General features: G+C 45.5%; 1 pseudogene; it reads right to left on the reverse strand.

Moving 5' to 3' along the window:
• The window catches only part of LOC101598276, a 41,844-nt pseudogene extending 29,840 nt beyond the window's left edge, over positions 1–12,004 (reverse strand).
• Positions 12,005–12,233: the final 229 nt, after the last annotated feature.

The raw sequence follows: 12,233 nt of genomic DNA on the forward strand, positions 1-12,233 counted from the left end.
CATTTCCCCATCCCATTTCTCTTTGGGTTGCAGGTTTACTCCAGAGGCCTCTGCTGGTAGCAACTGTCTTTTGTCATCCCTTGAGGTAGGGACATTCTCTTCCCTCCTCTGCTGTGTCCCCTCAGCAGAACAGTGAATCCTTGATAGGTCATTCACCCAGCGTCCATATCTTCTTGGTGCTGTGGAAATATTCCAATACTGTGCCAGGAAGAGGAAATTCTCATGAGACTCCAGGATGGCAACAGCCTAATTTCCTTCTACCTTTAAAATGCATACCATGATTTGATGCATGCATGCTGTATATATTTATTGAAATATACTCCACAAATATGTACATTACTATGTAACAATTAAAGAATTTAAATACAGCCAATACCCTAGTTCTTAAAAGAAATGTTTGGGCTGGAGCGATTGCTTAGTGGTTAAGGTGTATGTCTGTGAAGCCTAAGGACTCAGGTTCAATTCTCCAGTTCCCATGTAAGCCAGATGCATCTGGCTTTGTTTGCAATGGCTGGAGGCCCTGGCGCACCTATTCTCACTCTATTGCAAAAACAAAAAAAGAAAAGAAATATGTTTATTATACTTTCAATTTAGTGTGTATATGATGTGCATGGTGTATGCATGTAGATGTGCAGATGTGTATGGAGGCCAGAGGAGGAGGTCAAGTGTCCTCCTCCATTGCTCTCCACCCTTGTTTCCTGGAGATGGGTTTTCTCACTGTGCCTGGAGCCCATAGCTTGTGGTGGTGTTTTGTTTTTGTTTTTGTTTGTTTGTTTGTTTTTGGTGTGTCCCATGATCATGATCTTCCTGTCTCCACTCAGTGCTAGTGATATATGCCTTTGCATGATCCCATCTGGCTTTGTATGTGGGTGCTGGGCAGCAACTTCAAGTTCTCATGCTTGCACAGCAAGTACTCCTGCCCACTTCCCCACTTCCCTGGTCGCTAGCCTGGTTCTTGGGTATACATGATGAGTGTGGACACCTTAGGCAGAAGTGCCTTGTGGAGGAGATAAATTAGGCTGCTGAACATCTTCAGCTTACGCTTCTGGGTCCCCCAACCATCCATGCCATGACCACTCTTCAGGATGCTTCCCTTGAGGTGTCCTGGCCTCTGGCTCCAGTTTCAGTGAGACAGCGAGGCACTGGGAGGAGATCGGAGGCTAGGGAAAAGGGAGATGGATGCTCATCTTTCTGGCTGGCTCCATCCTTTCAAGTCACAGGTGGGGAGGCTCTGCTCCTTTCCAGGAAGCCACATGCTGCTGGGACAGTCTCGTAAGACTCCCCTTTAATGACGGCTACCACTTCCTATGCTCCGGGGGGCCACTCTCCAACGCTGCCCTTTAGGCCTGAGGACAGTCTTGGCTCTCTGGTGTTGTTGGCCTCAAGGTGTATCATCACCCCTCGCCAGCTTCCCTCCATCCTGCCTGCAGCTGTGCAAATAGCTCCCTCACTTAGTTCTTGCTGCTCCCCTGCTTGTGCATGCCTTCGGCTTTCTGCGGGGACCTGATTAAATCCGCTATAGTCTGGCGATGCACAGCTATGAGGGTCCTTCTGCAACTGGTCATAAAGTGACTTTCTTGAGTATAGAGAGCAGGTTGTGGGGGAAAGAAGAGACAGTTTTCTATCCTGTGGTCACGTTCCCTCACTGCTCCTGGTCACTGTTGTTTTCACATCTCTTTCAAACAGGACCACCTAAGTGTCTATTTCCTTTCCATGTGTTTTTGCTCCATCCAACCCTTTTTTGTTTGTTTGTTATGTTTTTCAAGGTGGGGTCTCACTCTAACCCAGGCTGACCTGGAATTCACTAGGTAGTTTCAGGGTGGTCTTGAACTCATTGCGATCCACCTACCTCTGCCTCCCAAGTGCTGGGATTAAAAGTATGTGCCACAATACCTGGCTTCCATCCAACCCTTTTGTCACCCATCATAATAAGCTCACAGGGTGGCCAAGCACTTATGCAGTGACTCACTAAAAAAAGATGAACCAAGCCTGTGGGCTATTAAGATTGCAAGAAAGCTGTTCCTCTCTTTCCCTTCTCCACAGCTGAGACATGGGACGTGCAGAACCCCTAGTGACCATATCTAGGATTTTGGAACCCTTACTGTGATGGCCATTGACCAAGTCACAGCCCTAGGGCTATAGAAGGGAATGCTGTCTCCTCCCAGCAACCCCCTCAAGTCACATCCCACACACCCCACTAAGGCCCCTCTCCTCCCCCAACTGTCCTGGAACCTCTTCCCTGGTGCCTGGAATCCACCATCCTCTTACCTAGCATTAAATAAGATCTTGGACCCAAGAAACAGTTTGTCTCACACCTTCCTTTCAAAGACACAATCAGAAAAATGAAAAAGAATAAAACAAGTAGTAGCTGAGGCTGAAGTGGAGTGGGTCAAGAGTTTTCTGTCTCTATGCACGGGAGGCCACAGGCCTGGGGCAATTTGAGGTCATGAAGAAAGTAGGAGCCAGGATCAGCAGAAGCTTCAAGGTAGAAGAGAGCCGTGTGGCATGGGCAATAGAATGACTTCTAAGAGGGGAGCCGGAACCTTAAGTACAGGGAGATCCAACTAGGTGCCTGGGAAAGGCAAGGTGGCTTTTCTCATCGATGGTAGCACTGCCCTGACTTAGAGATGCTATCTGCTTACAGTGTCCCTCAAGAATCAGATGGGCATTTCAGTTGGTCCTGGGAGTGGCCCCTGAGAACCCCACATTCCTTATGCTCCCGCAGCTCCAGGTCCTGTCTGAACAGCAATCCCCATCCCTGGATTCCTGGGAGGCTGCCGAGCAGGGTCGTTAGGAGCGTGGTCTTTGGAGCCAGACTGTCTGGGCCTCCATTCCAGGTTTGCTACTTCTTAGCTATGTGGCCTCTGGGCAAACTCCTACCCTCACCAGCTCTGTTTTCTCATCTGTAAAATGAGGGTGATAATTGCATCTCCCTCACAGGGTCCTTGTGGGGATTAAATGAATTAGTACACAGAACAGTGACTGACACCGGATATTTCTTAGAATTGATTGCTTGGTAAACCAGATTGCTTGATAGCTCTCTCTGCCCATTCAAAGGCAGTGGGGAGGGGGACCTGGAGGCATCACACCAGACCACTTGAGGTCACCTTTGCCTAAGCTTTTTGCCAGGTGTGTGGATTTACAAGCTAGCCCATTTTCAGTTTCCAAACTTGCAAAATGAAATTAATAATAGCCAACTTGCAGAGTTGTCAGAGGAATCCAATGGGCAGGGTAAGTAAACTGTGAGCAAAGATGCAGTGTAATGGACTATGTGCCATTGTGGGCAGACCTTCTTCATCTAGCCTAAAAGAGGACTCAAAAGAGCAATCAATTCTAAGAGGACTGCCTCATATCCATGGAGCCTTTGTCCTTGCAACAGTTCTAAAGGTTAGTTCACATTAATATCCACCCCAAAATGCAGAGAGACCATATGTTATAGGTGATTTCAATTACTAGATGTCTCCTGAATCTAAAAAGAAAACACATAGGTCAAAATGTTTGAGACCAGAAGTGTTTTGTATTTTTTTTTTTTAAATTTCAGAACATCTGCACATACAGATAATCAGATTTATTGGGGATGGGACCCAAGTCTTTTTTTGTTCTGTTTTGTTTTCTTGGTGTGTGTCTATTGTAGGTGTGGTATATATGTATATTTATGCACATGTGTGTGTAGATGTGTGTTTCTTGTACACATACATATAGAGGCCAGATGTCAGGTGTCCTTTATTGCTTTTCCACCTTATTTCCTGGAGACAGAGTTTCTCACTGAACCTGGAGCAGCCATCTTTTTGGTTAGACTAGCTGACCAGTGAACCCCAGTAACCCTCCTGTCTGTGGTCCCTCAGCGCTGGCCTGCACAGTCACAGCTCTTTATAAAGGTGCTGGGGTCAGACTCGGGTTCTCATGCTGGCTCAGCCCTCTTATCTACTGAGCCACCTCTCTACCCTCTTTCCTCTACCCTGCAGGTGACCTTGAGTTCACTAAATCCTTAATTTGTTACTCTTCCCAATGCCACCTCGCCCCTTCAATGCTTGGGTTATGGCCATAGGTGTGTATGGATTTAACTAATGTCTTCATGTTTGCAGAGCAAGCATTATTACCCTCTGAGCCCTCTCCCCAGTCCGGGACTTAAGTCTTAACACTGTATTCGCTTATACTTCATATATACCTGAAGTTAATTTTAACCAATAACTTCAAAAATCCTATATGCGTAAACAGTTTCGTGATGTGGGATTTTCTGTTTGTTGGCTTCATGTCAGCCTTCAAACATCTCAGATTTAAGAGCATCTTCAATTTGGGATTCAGGATGCTCAACCTGGGTATTTGCCAAGGCTGAATCCATACAATACATAGATTTCTATTCTCATTGAGGGCCTACTGGCCTTAATCTCGTCTATGAACTTGTCTCATAAAGATGACTAATACTTTATTCCTGCCCATGAAGAGTTTGTACTTGAGGGAAAGAGCTGGGCATAGGAGCAGATAATTTCCTGAAAGAAAGACTTACAAAAGGGAAAGGGTAGCTTTGAGAAGGTATGATTTACTCTGCCTCCAGGAAGAGTGGGAACAGCCTAGCTATATAGTATAGTGTTTCAATTATGTCTTAAAGGAGAACTTAAAGTTCTCCACAGTCAAGCTTAGCCATTGTATAGGTGTTTTCACGGAAGAAAAGAAAGGAGGGGGGAAGGAAGTATGTTCAAGGGGAAAGAGTAGTGTGTGCACAGACCTGGTGCTGCTGTGAGAAAGGTAGGAAGAGATAAGTGCTGAGGAGTGAGGAAGATAAATTTGAGGCTGGAAAGATGAGTGGAGCCAGATTAGAAATGGTCCCCACAGAGCACACAGGGCCTTGGGCCTCACCCTGAGGCAAGCAGAGGAGTGTGGAAAGAGAAGGTGGACAGTGCTGTTTACTCTGGTAGGACAATGGAGGAGGCATGATAGAAGCAGGAGAAGGTAAGCAGAAAAATAATAAATAAAAGATAGACTGTGCAGAAGAGTCTCCACACACCAGAAATGCCTGTGTGGCGAAGTAATAAGCCAAATTGATTTTCAAGGGATTCTTTGGGAGCCAGCCACATGTGAAACCGTGTGGGGTGTGTGTGTGTGTGTGTGTGTGTGTGTGTGTGTGTGTCTGTGTGTGTGTGTGTGCAGTGCCCATGAAGGCCAGAGTTAATTTTGCTTGTCACACTGTTGTAGAATTTCACACTATTGAGTTCTAATCAGGAAAAATTAAGCACATGAATGATGAGTAAGGCAAAGGAGAATTTTTTTTAGAGATTTCTTTTTATTTATTTATTTATTTAAAAGAGAGAGAGAGAGAGAGAGAGAGAGAAAGAATGGGCACACCACAAATGAACTCCAGACATATGTGCCATCATGTGCATCTGGCTTACTTCAGGCTGGGGAATCGAACTTGGACCCTTAGGCTTCGTAGGCAAGCACCTTAACCACTAAGCCATTTCTCCAGCCCAAAGGAGATTTTTCTGAAGAGGTGGAAAAACCCCACAGAGTCAGGACAAGCATGTGTATTAAGTTTTTAGCCAGCATACAAAGAAGAGAAAGAAAGGGAATAAAGGGAAAAGTTACATTTTTTAAGTTAGAATTCAGAAAAGTGAACCGGCTTAGCAGTAAGAGTTTTCAGATAATAAAAGAGAGAGGGCCTTCTGCAGGTTGAAGTAAATTATCATATTATTTATTATATATATTATTTAACTGTAAATATGGAGGACTGTACTTGTTTCGTGGATCAGGGAGAAGAACACAAATCCAGAATGGGTCTGCTGGAGGAGGTAAAGAACCCCAAAAAAGTTCCTGGAAGGAGGAAGAACCAAGAAGCTATCCTTGTGGCCATCTTGATGAATCATGTCTAGGTCCAGATTGGAAATCTAAACTTGCCAGGGTAGGCTGACACTGATGGTCTTTTAAGCCTGTGTCTATAGGTAACTACCTATAAAAGATGACTACCTTGCTCCTAATCCCCATCAATACTATCAATACTTTGAGGTAGGGTCTCTCACTGAACCCAGAGCTCACTAATTCAGATAGACATCTAGCCAGCTGGTTTGAGAGACTTCCTGTCTCTACTTTCCTCAAACTCCTGATCCTCCTGCCTCCGCATCTTCAGCAATTTCCCACCTGCACGCACTACCGCAATCGGCAATCTCTACTTTCCCGGCGCTGTGATTACAGGTGCACACCAATACACCTGGCATTCTACATGGGTACTGAAGACCTGAACTCGATCCTCATGCTTTCATAGCAAACACTTTACTCACTGAGCCACTGCCCAAGCCCTCCTTTTTTTTTCTTTATTTTTCAAATATTCTACAGGAAACAACATCATATGAATTTTTCAAAGGAAAATCACACATTCACTCGTAATGAAATGTCCAGCATTGTAATGAGCTTTGGTGTTTATAAAGTTAGATGTTGGGTGTTGTAGCTACCATGGCACAGTGAATTGAAGACATCAGGGACCTCCCTAGGATGGTTTGTATGTACATATGTCTATTTGCTAGTTATGGATCTAAGACCATAGGTCACCTCCATATTCCCATACTACAAACAGCAATTTCAAATGGATATAAGCCACCAATGGCAAAGTTGGTCCCCTATTCACGCACATGGCACCACACACATACATCTGTGTCCTCTTGACACAGCTGTACCAACAGAAACACACAGCTCAAGGGCAGCTCTGAGATGGCCCAGCGTGCCCTGGTCCCAGCCAAGAATAAGATCTGGGCCTCATGATTCTTGCTCTGGTCCCTGAATGCTCTCTGTCCTTATAAGGTGATTAAATGGCTCTTTTTTTCCTTTTGAAAAAAAGAGTGGGGGGAGAGAGTGTTGGACAGTAGAGAAGAGGAGTGGGGAAGGGGGCAAAATTAATTTGAATGCAACTATTTTACTCAAGTCTCTGAACACTGTAGTTCTTTTATTCATTTGGAATGAGTGGGTATACAGACCAGCTTTGTTTTTCATTTCATTAACTTCCCCAGAAAAAGACCATCCTCTCTGTTTATACTACGGAACTGGATGGCGGAGCCATCGCCATGTGTGTGGTGTAAATAAGAAAGGCCACCAATGGAGATCCGTCCCTTTCATGATGAGAAAAATAAAAGTCAGTTACTTGGGTTCCACAGGAAGTTTCTTACTTCCCAGATGTCAGCTTTTATTTTTCATTTTTAAGAAGTAGGTAAAAGAGCTGTGGGTTTTAAAGTCATTCCCTTTAATTTGTGGAGCCCTGGTGACTTCTAAGGCACTTATCCGGACTTAAATGCTTTCATGGAAGAAAAGGCATCCAGAAAATGCTACAGAGGACAGCCTTTCAGAGAACAAAGTAGCTTGGGTTATCATGGTGTCTGCACCCCTACGGAACCACTGATAACCAGGCCCCAGGAATTCTGTCATTGCCACTGTAACATTTCCATGGCGGCAGAAGAATGTGATGTTTCACCTGGGTATGCTCAGAAGTAAAAGCTAGCTCGGCAGGCTGAGCAGAGGTGACGAAGGGACATGAATGTCAGACCTGGACTGTGCAGTTGTTCTGTCTGCACATTTTGCTGCTCTTCATGCTCAGCAGCGCATGTGCCCCCAATAGCAATTTTTTGGCAAGGCTTGCAGTAAAGATGATGGCGCTGCTCATTTCATCCATCTAGAACATTCTGAAAACAAAACTCTTAAGGACAGTGTGTTTGTTATTCATTTCCAGTTCTACTTGCATAATTAAAATATATAGCAAGGAAAACATTTCTGTAATGTCAGTGCTGACCTTTGAACTTGTGCTCTGCACAGTCAGTGTTGTTTGATTTACAAGGAAGTGACAGTTTGTTTCTGTCTTTAGCTTGTAATTTTCACTGAGTCTAACAGTAATCTCAAAGGCACAAGCCAACTTGTAGGGATCAGGGTTGGGTGGATGGGCGATTCAGAGAAACAGGCCAAGGAAGAACTCAGGAAGCTTTGATGAGTTTAACCTTTTTTCATGCTGGGAGTTCCCAAGCTCAGTGGCTCATTACATTCTAAAGGGAATCTTAAATAAACCCAACAGGGTGAGTCCCAAAGTCATATACCACGTAGGTGGACATGGTCAGGGCCTTTACTCCACTCAGTGCAAGATTTGCCCTTATTGTCTTGGGCAACTGAAGTGGTTGTCAACTGACGGATGATATCCTTGAGGATTTGATGAAATAATAACACTAGGAAAATGTGGTGTGAGAAACCCACCTTCTTATCTCCTGGTGACTGCAGCTTTCACATGACCAGGGTGAAAATCTCACAGCCATCAAAGCCCTTATCTCTCATAGAAGGAAGAGGAGTCCAAGGATGACCTGTTTCCTGAGAGTAGCCTTTCCCAGCTAGTGGTACGCTTAGTGTTGACTATCTTACCTAAGGTGCATTCCTCTACCTTGATCCCTTCCTCCTCCATGTCCTTTACCAAATGTTTATTAAAATAATGTTCTCATTGTGTGTGTGTGTGTGTGTGTGTGTGTGTGTGTGTGTGTGTGTGGTGTGTGTGTGTGCTGATGTGCTGGCTGGAGTGTGGATGCCAGAGGAGAACTTAAGGTGTCCTTCCTCTACTACTCATCTGTGTTTCCCGAGATGGAATGTCACCTCTGAAACCAGAGCTGCAGTTTTCATGAACCTCTGTGATTCTCTAGTCTCTGCTTCCCACTGGATATGCATGACCATGCCCAGCTGTTTACATGGTTCCTGGGGAACCAATCTGGGGCAGTTTGGGGCCTTCTCGGGCCCTGAGGCTTGCTTGCAACATGTGATCTTTCTTGCTGAACCATCTCTCCAGCCCCAAAATTCATAATTTTAACATGAGTCCTAAACTGACGATTTGGTCCCTTCCCACCTTCCCCACCCCTGGCCCTTGTGCTTATCCAGACAACAGTGTTGGACCACAGCAGAACCCCATCTTCCCAAGCTCATGCTTTGCCTTCTGCTAACAATATTCTCCCCTATTTCTTTGGAGCCCCTACTCATCCATCAAGAGCTCAATGACAGCCATTCCTAAGGATAGAATTTCTTTAAAAAAATCTTTATTTAGTTGAGAGTGCAAGAGAGAGAGCAAGAGAGAGAGAATGGGTATGCCAGGGCTTCCAGCCACTGCAAATAAACTCCAGATGCATGCGCCACCTTGTGCATCTGGTTTATGTGGGTCCTAGGGAATCAAACCTGGGTCTATTGGCTTTGCAGGCTAATGCCTTAATTGCTAAGCCATCTCCCCAGGCCAGGACAGCATTTCTTAAAGACACTTTGTCCCATCCTGACCCCACCCCAACGAGTGGAAAATTCCACACTCAACTTCAAGCGATAGTCACGATCAAGTTATAGTTTCACTAAAAAATAATTGTAGAAAATTACCTTTAGTCTGTATCTATAAGGTATACATGAACCATGAATTGCATGTGTAGATTTGGGTCCTACCCCCAAGATATCTCATTATGTACATACATGTGAAAAAAATCTGAAATCTAAAACTCGTGGCCACAGGCTTTTTGGATAAAGGATAGTAGTCAACTTGTACATTTCTCCCATCCAAGTACTAACCAGGTCCAATCCTGCTTAGCTTCTGAGATCTTATGAGATGAAGCATTTTCAGAGTGGTGTAGCCATAGACTCAACTTACACATTTTGGTGTTATTAGATCAATATGTCTCCCCTCATGAATCTTCCCAGTATCTACCGTCTTCTATACTTTAGTGAGAGTACCGAATTTTTTTTTTTTTTGGCCTGAGTATGTGTGTGTGGTGCACATGTGGGTGGGGGCATGTAAAGGCCTCTGGCTTAGAATGCTATCAGAGAAAGAAAGGAGTCTGAGCCCCCAGGGGCCAAATAACTCCTGTACCTGCCTTGGATTGTCAAACTGCAGTCTTCTCTTTGTGTGAGAGAGCTATTTCCATTCTACTAGTACTATCACTGGTGGTATTGCTGTGTTGAATGGATATATTTACAGAATCAATGAGTGAATTTCCATCTTCAAGGAATGTGGATGACTGCGCACATGGTATGTCTTGTCTTCTCTTAGGCAAACCTCTAGGTCTTCAGTGTAATTACTTGTATAGCCCAGTGTCTGTTGACAGCCTCCCACAAATAATTTCTCTCTGTGTCTTGCTATACCCTGCTTGTAAATAAAGCCATGAAATGGATTGAGTCAACTTTTCAGAATTCATCAATTGTATCTCTCATAAACCGTCCCATATAGAGATACTCTAAACGTTTTCGTGATGTGTACTGGTGAATTTGTTGGCAACACCTTATGTAGACTGTATGTGACCATAGTGAGAGCCCAGGAGAAGAAAGCCATGTGCAGAGGTGTGATGTGGTTGTCCAAGGCAAAGTGCATGTTGGACAGATAAGGAATGTTTACAGTCCGTCTAAAGTGAACACGAGACTCTAGAAGAAAAATTTAGGAAAAAAATTAAAATTTAGGCTGTACGGATAGTTCAGTTGGTCAAGGGATTACTGCTAAAGCATGAAGGTCTGGAGTCTGATTCCCAGGAGCCACATCAAATGCCAGCCATGGGGACACATGCTGATAATTCCAGCTCTGGGGGGCAGAGACAGCAGATCCCTGGTGCTCACTGACTAGCTGGTCTATCCTAATTGGTGAGCACCAGGTTCAGTGAGAAAACTTGTCTCAGCCAGGCATGGTGGTGTACCCCTTTAATCCCAGCACTCGGGAGACAGAGGTAGGAGGATCACCAGGAGTTTGAGGCCACCCTGAGACTACATAGTGAATTCCAGGTCAGCCTGAGCTGCAGTGAAACCCTGCCTTGAACCCCCCACCCCCCCAAAAAAAAACTTTTCTCAGGGAAAAAGATGGAGATTGAGGAAGAACCCCCGATGTCAACCTGGAGCCTCCGCACTTGTATGCTGCTCCACATGCTCATGCAAAGACTTAATTTCCAGTCCCAACAAAAGTAGGACTAGAGTTTACATCAGAAGTGAGCTCTGACCCTTGACCAAATCCATCAGGCTTCCTGTATTTGTTTGACAAATAAAGCTTTATTGGAATACAGCCTCAGGTACTCAGTTCTAAACTAACTGCAGCTCATTTGGGACTGTAACTGGAGAAGCAGCGGCAGAGAAACAAAGCCTGGCAAGTTGAAAATTTTGAACTCGAGAACACTTGGTAAAAAATGTTAGGTTTATGTGACAGGGACACATCTTTCTCAGCTATTTTTGCCACTGTCTGACTTACGAGAGAATAGAATGTTCTCCAACAGCCCTTTGCTCTCCCACATGAGCTTCCTCCAGCTGTGGTCCTTCCTAAGCACCCAGCCACGGGCTCTGCCGCTTTGGACTCTGACCTGTGTGGACCCTCCTGCACTTGCTGCCTTTGGCCTCCCAACCTGTCCTCTGCCAAGAAAGAGAAACACTGGGCCTGGAGAGATGGCTTAGCGGTTAAGCACTTGCCTGTGAAGCTTAAGGACCCTGGTTCGAGGCTCGGTTCCCCAGGACCCACGTTAGCCAGATGCACAAGGGGGCGCACGCGTCTGGAGTTCGTTAGCAGCGGCTGGAAGCCCTGGCGCGCCCATTCTCTCTCTGTCCCTCTATCTGTCTTTCTCTCTGTGTCTGTCACTCTCAAATAAATAAATAAAAAATTAAAAAAAAAAAAAAAAGAAAGAGAAACACTGGAGGGGAGAGCTTTCCTCTTTCCAGCCTGGCTCCACACACGTGTCCCTTAGCTACCTGTTCTGAGGCCTGTTTTACTCTTCTCTAGTCTCAGTCCATACTGGTCCCACCGATGTGGAAACGGTTCTTCACTGAAGAAACAAGCTGCATGGGATGGTGTCCCTGCCAGCTGCGGGCTCTTAGCCTGGTCCCCCTGCATGGAAGCGCTGGCGCTGACTGACGTGGAAAATCCCGCTGTTCCCTTTCTACGGCACGCCACGGTGTGAGTTCTGGGAGCCCTGGTCCACCGCGCCGGGCGCTCCGTCTGCGTCCGCCTCACGCCTCTTGCACAGTCGCCATTCAGGGAGGGCAGGAGGAGCTCCATCCCCGTAACTGCTCCTCTCCTCGGGTTTCTGCAGTCAGGCCTCATCACCTCCACACCACCGAACTTCATTTCCTCCCCAGCCCGCCCACCCGACAGGCCGGTGCAAATGAGCAACAAATGTTTTCTCCCTTTCACACACACCTGAAATAGGAACCTTATGACCCTGAGGAAGTATTCAGCCCCACAATCCTAATGATGCTTAAAGCTTCCACTGGTGACTGAAAAGAAG

This window comes from Jaculus jaculus, chromosome 2 (genome assembly GCF_020740685.1).
Source record: "Jaculus jaculus isolate mJacJac1 chromosome 2, mJacJac1.mat.Y.cur, whole genome shotgun sequence".
NCBI classification, from domain to species: Eukaryota; Metazoa; Chordata; class Mammalia; order Rodentia; family Dipodidae; genus Jaculus; species Jaculus jaculus.